The sequence below is a fragment of the Poecilia reticulata genome, linkage group LG10, assembly GCF_000633615.1.
Source record: "Poecilia reticulata strain Guanapo linkage group LG10, Guppy_female_1.0+MT, whole genome shotgun sequence".
Taxonomy (NCBI): domain Eukaryota; kingdom Metazoa; phylum Chordata; class Actinopteri; order Cyprinodontiformes; family Poeciliidae; genus Poecilia; species Poecilia reticulata.
The window spans coordinates 11,009,429-11,018,764 of record NC_024340.1 but is presented as its reverse complement, the minus strand read 5'-3'; the positions used below and the strand labels follow the sequence as shown (position 1 = coordinate 11,018,764).

At 37.1% G+C, this 9,336-nt stretch overlaps 1 long non-coding RNA gene across 1 annotated transcript; it reads left to right on the top strand.

Annotated features, from left to right (window-relative positions):
* Window positions 1-3,048: 3,048 nt before the first annotated feature.
* On the top strand, window positions 3,049-7,567 carry LOC103471119 (uncharacterized). The gene is made up of 3 exons (XR_534587.2): window positions 3,049-6,285; window positions 6,378-6,486; window positions 6,595-7,567. It is a non-coding gene; the product is annotated as an uncharacterized LOC103471119 (long non-coding RNA).
* The last annotated feature ends 1,769 nt before the right edge of the window (window positions 7,568-9,336 follow it).

Sequence of the window (9,336 nt, the reverse complement as noted above, 5' to 3'; positions counted from 1 at the left end):
ACTTTCAAAATGAAGGGTTTGAGCCTGATCCAGAGCAGATAAAAAAAAATCCAATAAATTGAGGCTTAGGATTTCCAGCAGCTATGTGTGCAGGTATGTATCATTATTGGGCCACTGACCACTGAAGGTTTGCTATATGCCAAAGTGTATCATGCTGAAATGTCAGCTGGCCGCTGTAGCTCCAGGACTTGTGCTTTTCAAGCCTCTGTGGCAGCTAAGCATTCCTTTGTCATGGTGCATCTATATATCCGTGCAGCTACAGCAACACATGGCCAATAGCATGTGGCCCTCATGCCAGAAGAGATTTTATAATTAGGGTATCCAGACAAAAAATGTGGATTYACCAGCACCTGACATATGGCTGGCAGTGTTACCTGTTAGAGTTGGAGAAGCTGTAATGGACTCCCATCGCTCCTGAAGCTGCCCTGCAGGCTGTCTTCTTGCTTTTTTTAGTCCTTCTCCCAGYTTGTTTTAGCTTGTTAAACCTTTGCAAAAAGTAGACACTATCGAGTGAAATATCAACGCCTTACAGCGTGGTAGCTCTTAAACTCATCTGCAATGAAGAACAAGAACAATTCGGTTTGTTAATGTGTGGTGATGGCTGTGCACGGTGGCATCTTGAAGCACCATATTAGAAAAAATAMAAGGTCTCAGAYGGAACAGACAGAGTAATAAGTGATTCCCTGACAGTCTGGGATGATCATTATCCAGCAGTGTTTGATTGGCACTTTAAAATGTTTTGTGCAAGATAGAAATATAGGTATGGCACTTTCCAATGCACCWTAACAATCTACTTCATGAGGACCTGAGAATAACCTTCCTCCTCTGCAGGATTGTTAAGTTTGTTGAAACTYTCTGTCACTCCTAAAGGCTGCTGAGGGCTGAAGAATGTGTCATTTAAATGAGTATATTTTTAGCCAAATGCGCCCACACCTCTGTGGGTTATAAACTGGCTCTGGACACTGAGGTGAGCAGCCGGTGCCCACAGCGGCGCTCAGGGGAGCCACTGATTCCTTAAACCTACCGAAAGATAACTGGAAATTAACATATTGAGTTAATTACCCTAATCAGTCAGCACTCATTTATCAACCCGCATGTCTAAATTGCTTCCTGTCAAGGTAAATTGATTTTAATTGCACTTTGACCTTCTATGCAATTCTTTTATGTCCAAGTTCTTATTGCTTCACATGACCTAAGTGCGACATGTCGGCGTAGTGCAACCTGACGGCGTTATTAGGCTGATTTTCATAACAGATAAAAGCCTAATATCTATCTTGGGTTCCCCATATTAAAATGTTCAGCTTAGGATCTCCTCAAAGTTTTGAGTTAATTTGAGGAGATAATTAGTTTTTGACAAAGCGCTCTGCGTACATGTGCAGCTCCCCACCTGCTCAGCRGTGACTCTCTGTCCCTGGACGCTTCTCCTTTGCTCGCTCTTGTTCCAGGACATGGTCTGGAGAGGAAGGATAATTAGTTCAGGAAGAGTTTGCTGCTTTTGAGAAAGTGCTTCTYGGCTTTAGACGATKTGTCCTTTAAACGTCAACAACCTCAGCGCTGTGCAAAAGTCTTCAGTCATTGGCATCTTTGTGAATAAAAGCTTCATCCTGACTGATTTTTGAAAAAATAAATGCACCCACCTTTGGAACTTTACTGAATGCTGAGGTGTTGTGATCAATAAAAGTAGCTTATTTTGAGTGGCCTGTTCCCTGCGAGAGTGGGAAAAATTAGCAGGTGAAATATTAGCACTTATAGTTGTTTTTATTTTTAAACTTTCAGTCAATTTACAGAAACACTCCRATTTATGTTTGGTAAACCTAGAAAAAGCGTTTCTCTGCGCTAAAGCTGAAACGTGGYACATCATAAGTTTCTATTAAAAACTTTAAAAATAAAGTAGTTTTGTATTTTTTAAAGGACATGGACCTTGCTTGTAAAAATGAGATTTTGTGTCATCAGAGGGTAAAGAAAGCCGCGTCAGCAGCCAGTTCCAATTTCTTCTGCTGAATTTTATTGTTTAACATCGTTTTTTTTTTTTTTCTGACGTCCATCTCGAGAAGACAAAATCTTACTGATTTTWTGCAAAACTGGCAATGCGCCTGCACTTCAACCATGAGAGAACAGGTCACACCAAACGATAAAGTCTGAAGAAAGAAATAGGAATAAGATTATTAATCTAATTTACAAACTCATCTACATAGTTAAAATATTTCATGCAGGGCAACTCAAAAGGTTWCTTTAAAGAAGACAAACAATGCAATACAAAAACACCCCCATCCACTTGGTAGTGCCCAGTGATGCAATCAGTGACGTCATATATCCATTTAAACAGGAAGTGATGGGGTTGAGGTCCCTAAGTGTGGTAATGCTGCTTTCATATTCTTGTCTATTCTTTTAGTCAGTCAAGTAGAGTGATATTTTTTTTTAGATTATTTTGTTTCATTGTGAATACATTTTATGTTATCTGATCTTTATCAGGATATAAAATTATTTAGTTCTATCATAAGTGTCTTTGATAAATATGATGGATTYCCTAATATGCTTCAATGTTTTTCTTTCCTTTTTTGCCTCTTTTTAAGTCAATTTAAGATTAATCTTTTTGTTTGTTTATGTCTCTTGTGACTGATGTATGAATTAATCTGGCATGAGGAAGTTCTCAATGYTCTGTTGACTTGTAAACAGCATCTGCAGGCACTTTATTACACGAAGCCAGTCACCAAAACACAAATTTCCCAAGATTTTAATTCAGTCAATGAAAACTCCCAAATGTAAAAGTTTCAGCTACAATAAATAGTGTTTTAAAGAAGATTTTCAAATTATCAAACTTACCATATGTAGATGAAAAGGATAAAGTGTTTTTAAGCACTGTGTCAGGTTGTTGCTGGACCTATTTCCTGATTATTAAAAATATAATCAAATACAGCAGTGCACATTTTTACAGAAATATGTTTAATATATTTAATATTTGTCTATACCTGATTTTCCTTTGGCACTGTTATGAATTTAAACACATCTGTGTTGTTTTATTATTATTTTTCAAATTTGAATAAGATTTTCTCTGGCTAAAAGCACTTTGCACTTAAATGTTACAACTCTCCTCAAAACCAGTCTGACTTTTTGGAAATAAWGTACATGATTGTTTGATTGTTGATTATCATTTTCTGGTGGAACTATTATCCATAAAAACATTCATAATGTCATGAACAGGAAAACAACTCAATTAAACTCACATAAACAGAAAAAAAAAGATATTTACTAGATGGGCTCATCAGATGATTTCAGAAACATAGTTGAAGACACACAAAGCCTTCAATAAAAAATAAAAAAATTGTATAAAGGTAAATATAGAAGTGTTTTTTTTTGTTTTGAAACATCATCATGTCATTTATTCACCAATGACGGACTGCGGCTTCGAAATGCATATTTTGTAACCATTTAAACCCAAAACCTTTTCAGGTCTTGCTTGACACATTATCTCTAGTTATTTGACACCAAAGTGACAATGTCCCTTTGAAATTCAGGAACTTTAAAGAAGATATTTAGAATCAGATGATTTTTACTTTTATTCAAGGACACGAGTAGAACTGAGTCATCTGGTGAATGAAAGCCTTTTTTTTGTTCTCTTCTGACAGACACTTTCCGCTATCTTGTTCACCCTCTTGATTTTTAAAAAGGAAATCAACGGGAGCCGTCTTTCACATGAGAACAAACCGTTGAGATAATCCGCCAATGAAAATGGCCTTATCTGCATTTGTTATTCTCAGGAAATCTTAATGAGTTGTGCATGGGGTTATCAGTGAAGTTCTGTAGGGCTCGGCAGATGAAAGCATTCTGGAGCTAAAAAAATTAAGAAAAATTATTTTACAGAGAGAACGAGACGCTGTTTCAACTACAGCGGGCTTGGACTGCGTTAGACAGCTCTTTGTAAAGGTTTTCATTTCTGGCAAAACTTYATCTACTTTTAAAATGTATGGATGTGGAAAAAATTGAGCTAAAACTGAATATCTGTGATATTGATCTTTTTTGTGGTGATAGAAAAAAGGATAGAAAACAACCCATGTTACAAGTAGCCATATAAATATACGGACCATGCGATGATTTTAAATTGCACATTTTGGTACGTCTTTGGAAGAATAAAGAAAGGTGTTGTGCTGTTGGAAGAAATATTACAAAACACAAAATCCAGGTAAACAAATTTAAGATTTTGTGGATTTTCTCTCATTTACAAATGGTCAAAATTTTAAACTACACTCAAATTCATATGTCAAAACTATCAAAATTGTAACTATAATAAAGGATTTGTTGTAATTCTGGCTGATTTGGTCCTCTGGGTAGAATTTGTTGCAGTTATTTAAATATATTGGGTTAGTGTGATAGACTCAGCTTTGAAACATTTACATTCCTTCAATAGTCCGCATATTAAAACAAAAGCAAAGGTTTAAGGAACAGAACACTACTTTGTTGTGTTTCTGAAACCTTTTTTTTTTTTTTTTCACGTTTGGCAGGAAAGAATATTCTCCAGAAATAGGCCACTATCATCAGGGAGTTCCTATGAAGAACTACACATAGAGTTTCTCCATAAATGGCAGGTGATAAAGCCGAATTGGCTAAATGGCGGCTTTTTCTGTTGACAAGGATCCTTTTTGTCGAGTGCAGCACTCACAGGTTTATTTAAAAGCCGTGCTAATAAGAGTCTATCGCTCCGACTATCCATTACCTCCAGTCGGTTACAAAGAAGCTCACTGCACCATTGTTTGAATTTAAGTAAACAAGCCACCCTGGCAGAGGGATGCAGGTAAATGAGGTAAAAACACACTTGCTAATCTGTTCTCCAAAAGGCATTTATTAAAAAAAGTTGTCGGAGAACCCCCGAAAAGTGCTTTCCCTTTCCAGATACACACTTCCACAAGCACAGAAATAAATGCCTGCGCGTGATCTCATGTGCACAATCAGAGACTTTGAGGTAGAACTGCTCAGCTCCCACATCATTACAGTTATTTTCTGTGAGCACTTTGATTGCGTTAATTACAGTTAATTGGCTGCCTCATTCAGTTGATCCATCATTACTGGTTATTTGTTTGTAACTGTATTCAAAGTTCTTTCTGAAGTTACCATGCCGCACCGAGGTTGTCGAATAAGAAAAAAATAAAATAAAACGGCAGAAAGTTTCTACATTGATACGGCAGCAATGAATCTAAACCGCAATTTGCAAAAGTATAAATATCTATTGAACTTTTTTATTTTATTTTTTTTGCAATTCATCCCTTTGCAGCTTCAGTGTATTTATTTGGGATTTTTTTTGTAACAGCCCAGCACAAACACAGAGCACAATGAAGTTTTGGATAGAGGTCAGATATGATAGAGGTCAGATATGACTTAAAATGAACTTTTGGGCAGAACATTATACATGGCAAAAAACTAACTCTGCACAACATCTCCACTGTAAAGCAGGATGGTGGCAGCATCATGCTGTGAAGAATTTTTTTTTGTTAGCAGAGAGGAATAAGATGGTTAGAGTGAGCTAATTGATAGAAAAGTTGTTAGAGGCTGCAAAAGTCTTGAGATTGGGCCTGGAGGTTCACCTTCCAGCAGGACAACGATCCAGCCTGAGCTTCTGTTGCCTGGTTCAGATGAAAATAAATATGTTTGAGCATACGTTTGAATACACTCAAATCTAATAATCTGTGACAAGACTTGAAAATTCCTCCCCAAATTGTCCCCACCCCGACCATTTTGGACAATGGGCAAAGAAATCAGACAATTAATATGCAAAATCTGTAGAGACCTGCGCCTGTAGGAGCAGTAAAAGGACGAATCAGCAAAGGATGGACGTACATTTGAGTTGCAAAAAAATTAAAAGATTGTATTGTCCTTCCATTTCACAGTAACCCACTACTTTGTGTTGGTTTATAACATTAAATCCCCTAAAGGCATTGTTGCTTGTAGTTATAATTTGATAAAAAAAAAGAAAAAAAAAACGTTCAAGGAGTATAAATAATTTAACAAAACACTGCATATAAGAATTACTGGATTATTGAAAGAGAAATTTCCACATTAACCATGTGGCATTATAAAGTAATGAATTGGCTACAAAAAGAAAAATGTTCCCTTTTTTCTTTTCTTGCCGTGCACTGACATGTTTTTTTTTCCTTTTCCCTTTTTGTGCAGAAACATTACGGTGAGCTCAGGAAGATTACTTGCTAAAATTTGCAAATACTCAGCCCGTACCGTCGGTGGAAAATCTGACTGATGATAAGCAGTGCAAACTCCCAAACACATTCTTCCTCTGAGGTATGTTAAAAGATAGCTGGATATATTAGCAAAGCGAAGCTCCAGGTGACACCAAGATAGAGTCCTTTACCCAGTTTCACTCATTCGGTTAGCTAACATTTCCCCGAGGCAGATCAGTTCAACCAACTATAAAACTGAGCCCCAGCTCACCGATTTCCACATGCTGGTCCAAATAGCAAGCAGAGAAAAAGAAGAAGAAAAGTTAAGTTTGGGAACCGTTTTTGTCTGCAACGACAAGTTGCAAATGTGTAAACATTCCATTATTACACATTTATTCATATTTAAACGCTGAGCTTTTCTTTACATTAGAGGCTGTATTCAACGAGGTTTTCCATGGCGAGTCCTTGGTTGGTGTTCTCCTCAGCGTCGACCTGGGTAAGCCGCAGTCTTTTGAAAACGGGCCATCTTCAGACGATTGGAAGACCTCTTCCACCGGCGAAGGCGCAGACCTCCACCGACAAACACCTCCTCATTCCGGATGAATGATCTGCGCTCCTGCCTGCCTGACTCCCTCCATCAAACCTGGCCAGCACTCATAATAAATGATAGCGCGGGACAATGCCCTATTTTCACGACAGAGTCATCTGTCATGCCAGCCCAGACAAAGCCCCAGAGTTTCATCATTTTCACACACTGCTTGCAGTGAAGTAACAAAAAAAGAAAAGAGAGAGGGGGTTGGGGGGAAAGAGAAAAATCCAGCTTCATCTGTTCAGCAATGGCTGTGGGATGCCTTGAAAACATACTCGGTGTGTTTACTAAATCAGACACATTTTATCTCAAGGGCTCTACATGGATTTATGTGATCTGCTTTGGTGTTCAATCTTTCGTCTGATGCAACTGTCCATATCTTAGTTTTTCTTATTTACGAGTAAATCTGCTCCTTTTCCTGGTCGACATCTTATTTCATGGCTGTTACATTCAGTTTCATGCATTAGTCAGTTAATTAAATCCTCATTTAAATATTTTAGGGAGACGTTTGATGCTTAGTGTCAATTTGCGGGTCTATCGGGTCACCTCCTCTGATCTGCCACAGCAGAAGAGGCCCTGTGGTCTTGTAATTGTACACTAGAGACAACCTTGACGTACGCTCTCTCATCTCTGGCCATTCTGTTATAGCGGTGGACACGGCTTCTTTTTCATAGGCATCCAAAATCAACAACAGGATGTGTCCGTGAACTAGTTTTAGATTTCAAAGCCTGTAAATAAACTTCTGCAGAGGAATAACATATCACTGTTGTGAAGGTTGATGGGCCTTTGCAATAAATTTGGAAACTTATCAGTCAAGAGTTTGATTTTTTTAAGGTATTATTAAGCATTTTAACAATGATTTTTTTTTTATTTAGAGCTTGCATGAAAATGACAAATTCACAGAAAAAATACAAAAACTGATTCCTACAAAAAAGGAAATTGGTTCAAAATATAAAATTAATGATTGCTTAAAATATCCATTCCTTTCAAGTCAGTAACTAGATGCACTTTTGGCTACAATCACAGTCTGTGTGCACAAGTCTCTGTCAGGTTCGTACATCTCCGGACTGGCTCTGAACAGAAACTCTCAAGACCTGATGCAAATTCTATGTGGGATGGAGGTCTGAGCTTTGACTAGGCCGCTGGTTCTTCATTAATGAAGTGCGTCAAACCACTGCAGCTGATTTGAACAGTTTCTACAACGGTCCTTTCAGGGGCAGCAATGTGCCTGAGCTGCTGCTAGAGTTCTGCAAACCCCATTTCCTTACTGAAGCGAAATGTGGCTTTGTATTTTTAAACTGATCTGCAAAAAGAAACAAAAACATCAGCAACCTTTTTGAAGAAGATTTCAAGCATGACCATAAATTTAAATGTCATTTTTTGTTTTGTTTTTAATGATAAATCAAAAAGAACACACACGTTAGATGATGGGGTAGTTTTTGACCAAAGTCAATGTTTTTTCTCCGTCACTATTTCATACTGCAGAAGTTTTCCTTCATTAGTGATGGACACATTTTCTTTGACTCTCTCAGAAATCGAATTTAAAACTATTTTCCATGAAACTTTGTTTCAGTAATTCAGATGTTTTTTTAGGGGTCATATCTGTCACTTTTCATAATATTAAGTTTAAAATATTTTGAAAATGATAGAACAGAAACAACCTTTATTGTCCCACAATGGGGGAGATTCAGGTGTAACATCATAACCAGGTGTAAAAGTTCAGACACAAAAAAATATTGTGCAATGAAATAAAAATTATTTATTAATTCCAATCTAATACTTTATGAAATTTCACAATTATTATTGTTTATCATAATTCATAAAAAAAAGGCTAAATGTCAAAAATAATACACTTGTAAAGCACCTGGTACAAAGTAGTTTACCTACTAAAATGAAAATAGCAAGGAGCTAAACAATAAAAGTTAAAACAATCATTTACATTTTAAAACAAAAAAAAGGCTTGTTTAAAGTATTTCACTGCTATATATTTGTACGAGGGAAAATTTTAGATTACTTTCTAGATGACCAATAATGTTACTTTTGCTAACCTGATGCGTTATTAAAACTTAAGGAATAGGAGAAAAATGACAACAAAAATGGCTTCTAGTGCTCTGTAAGCAACATCACACACACAAACGGCGACGTCATCGTCCAGTGCAACAAGACGACGCTGATTTTACCCAACATTTAATAAGACGCTCAGTTTTTCACATTAAAAGTACTACAGGCTGCTCTGCGATCAATAGACGGTTCTCATCTGCTTCGGTTCATGTCACCTAAAGTCAGACGTTCTAATAAATTTCCAATCTACCAAATCTGAAAGAGTATTGACGGCACAAAAATGTCAGCTGGAGATAAAAACGTATGCACTTTTCGGCTTCAAAGCTCCAGGGCAATAAAATCCCACAGCTGCTCAGAAGCCAGCGACATATTCCAATAAAGAGTTATCTTCAAATGACAGGATAGCCTTAAACACCAGTTTTAACCTTTTATTATCTGTGTCTTGTTTTCCGTTGTGCTTTGACAATATGACTGGGCAGGCCGGTGGTTGAAGATATCGGATGTCTCTTGTCGCTGTTTTTT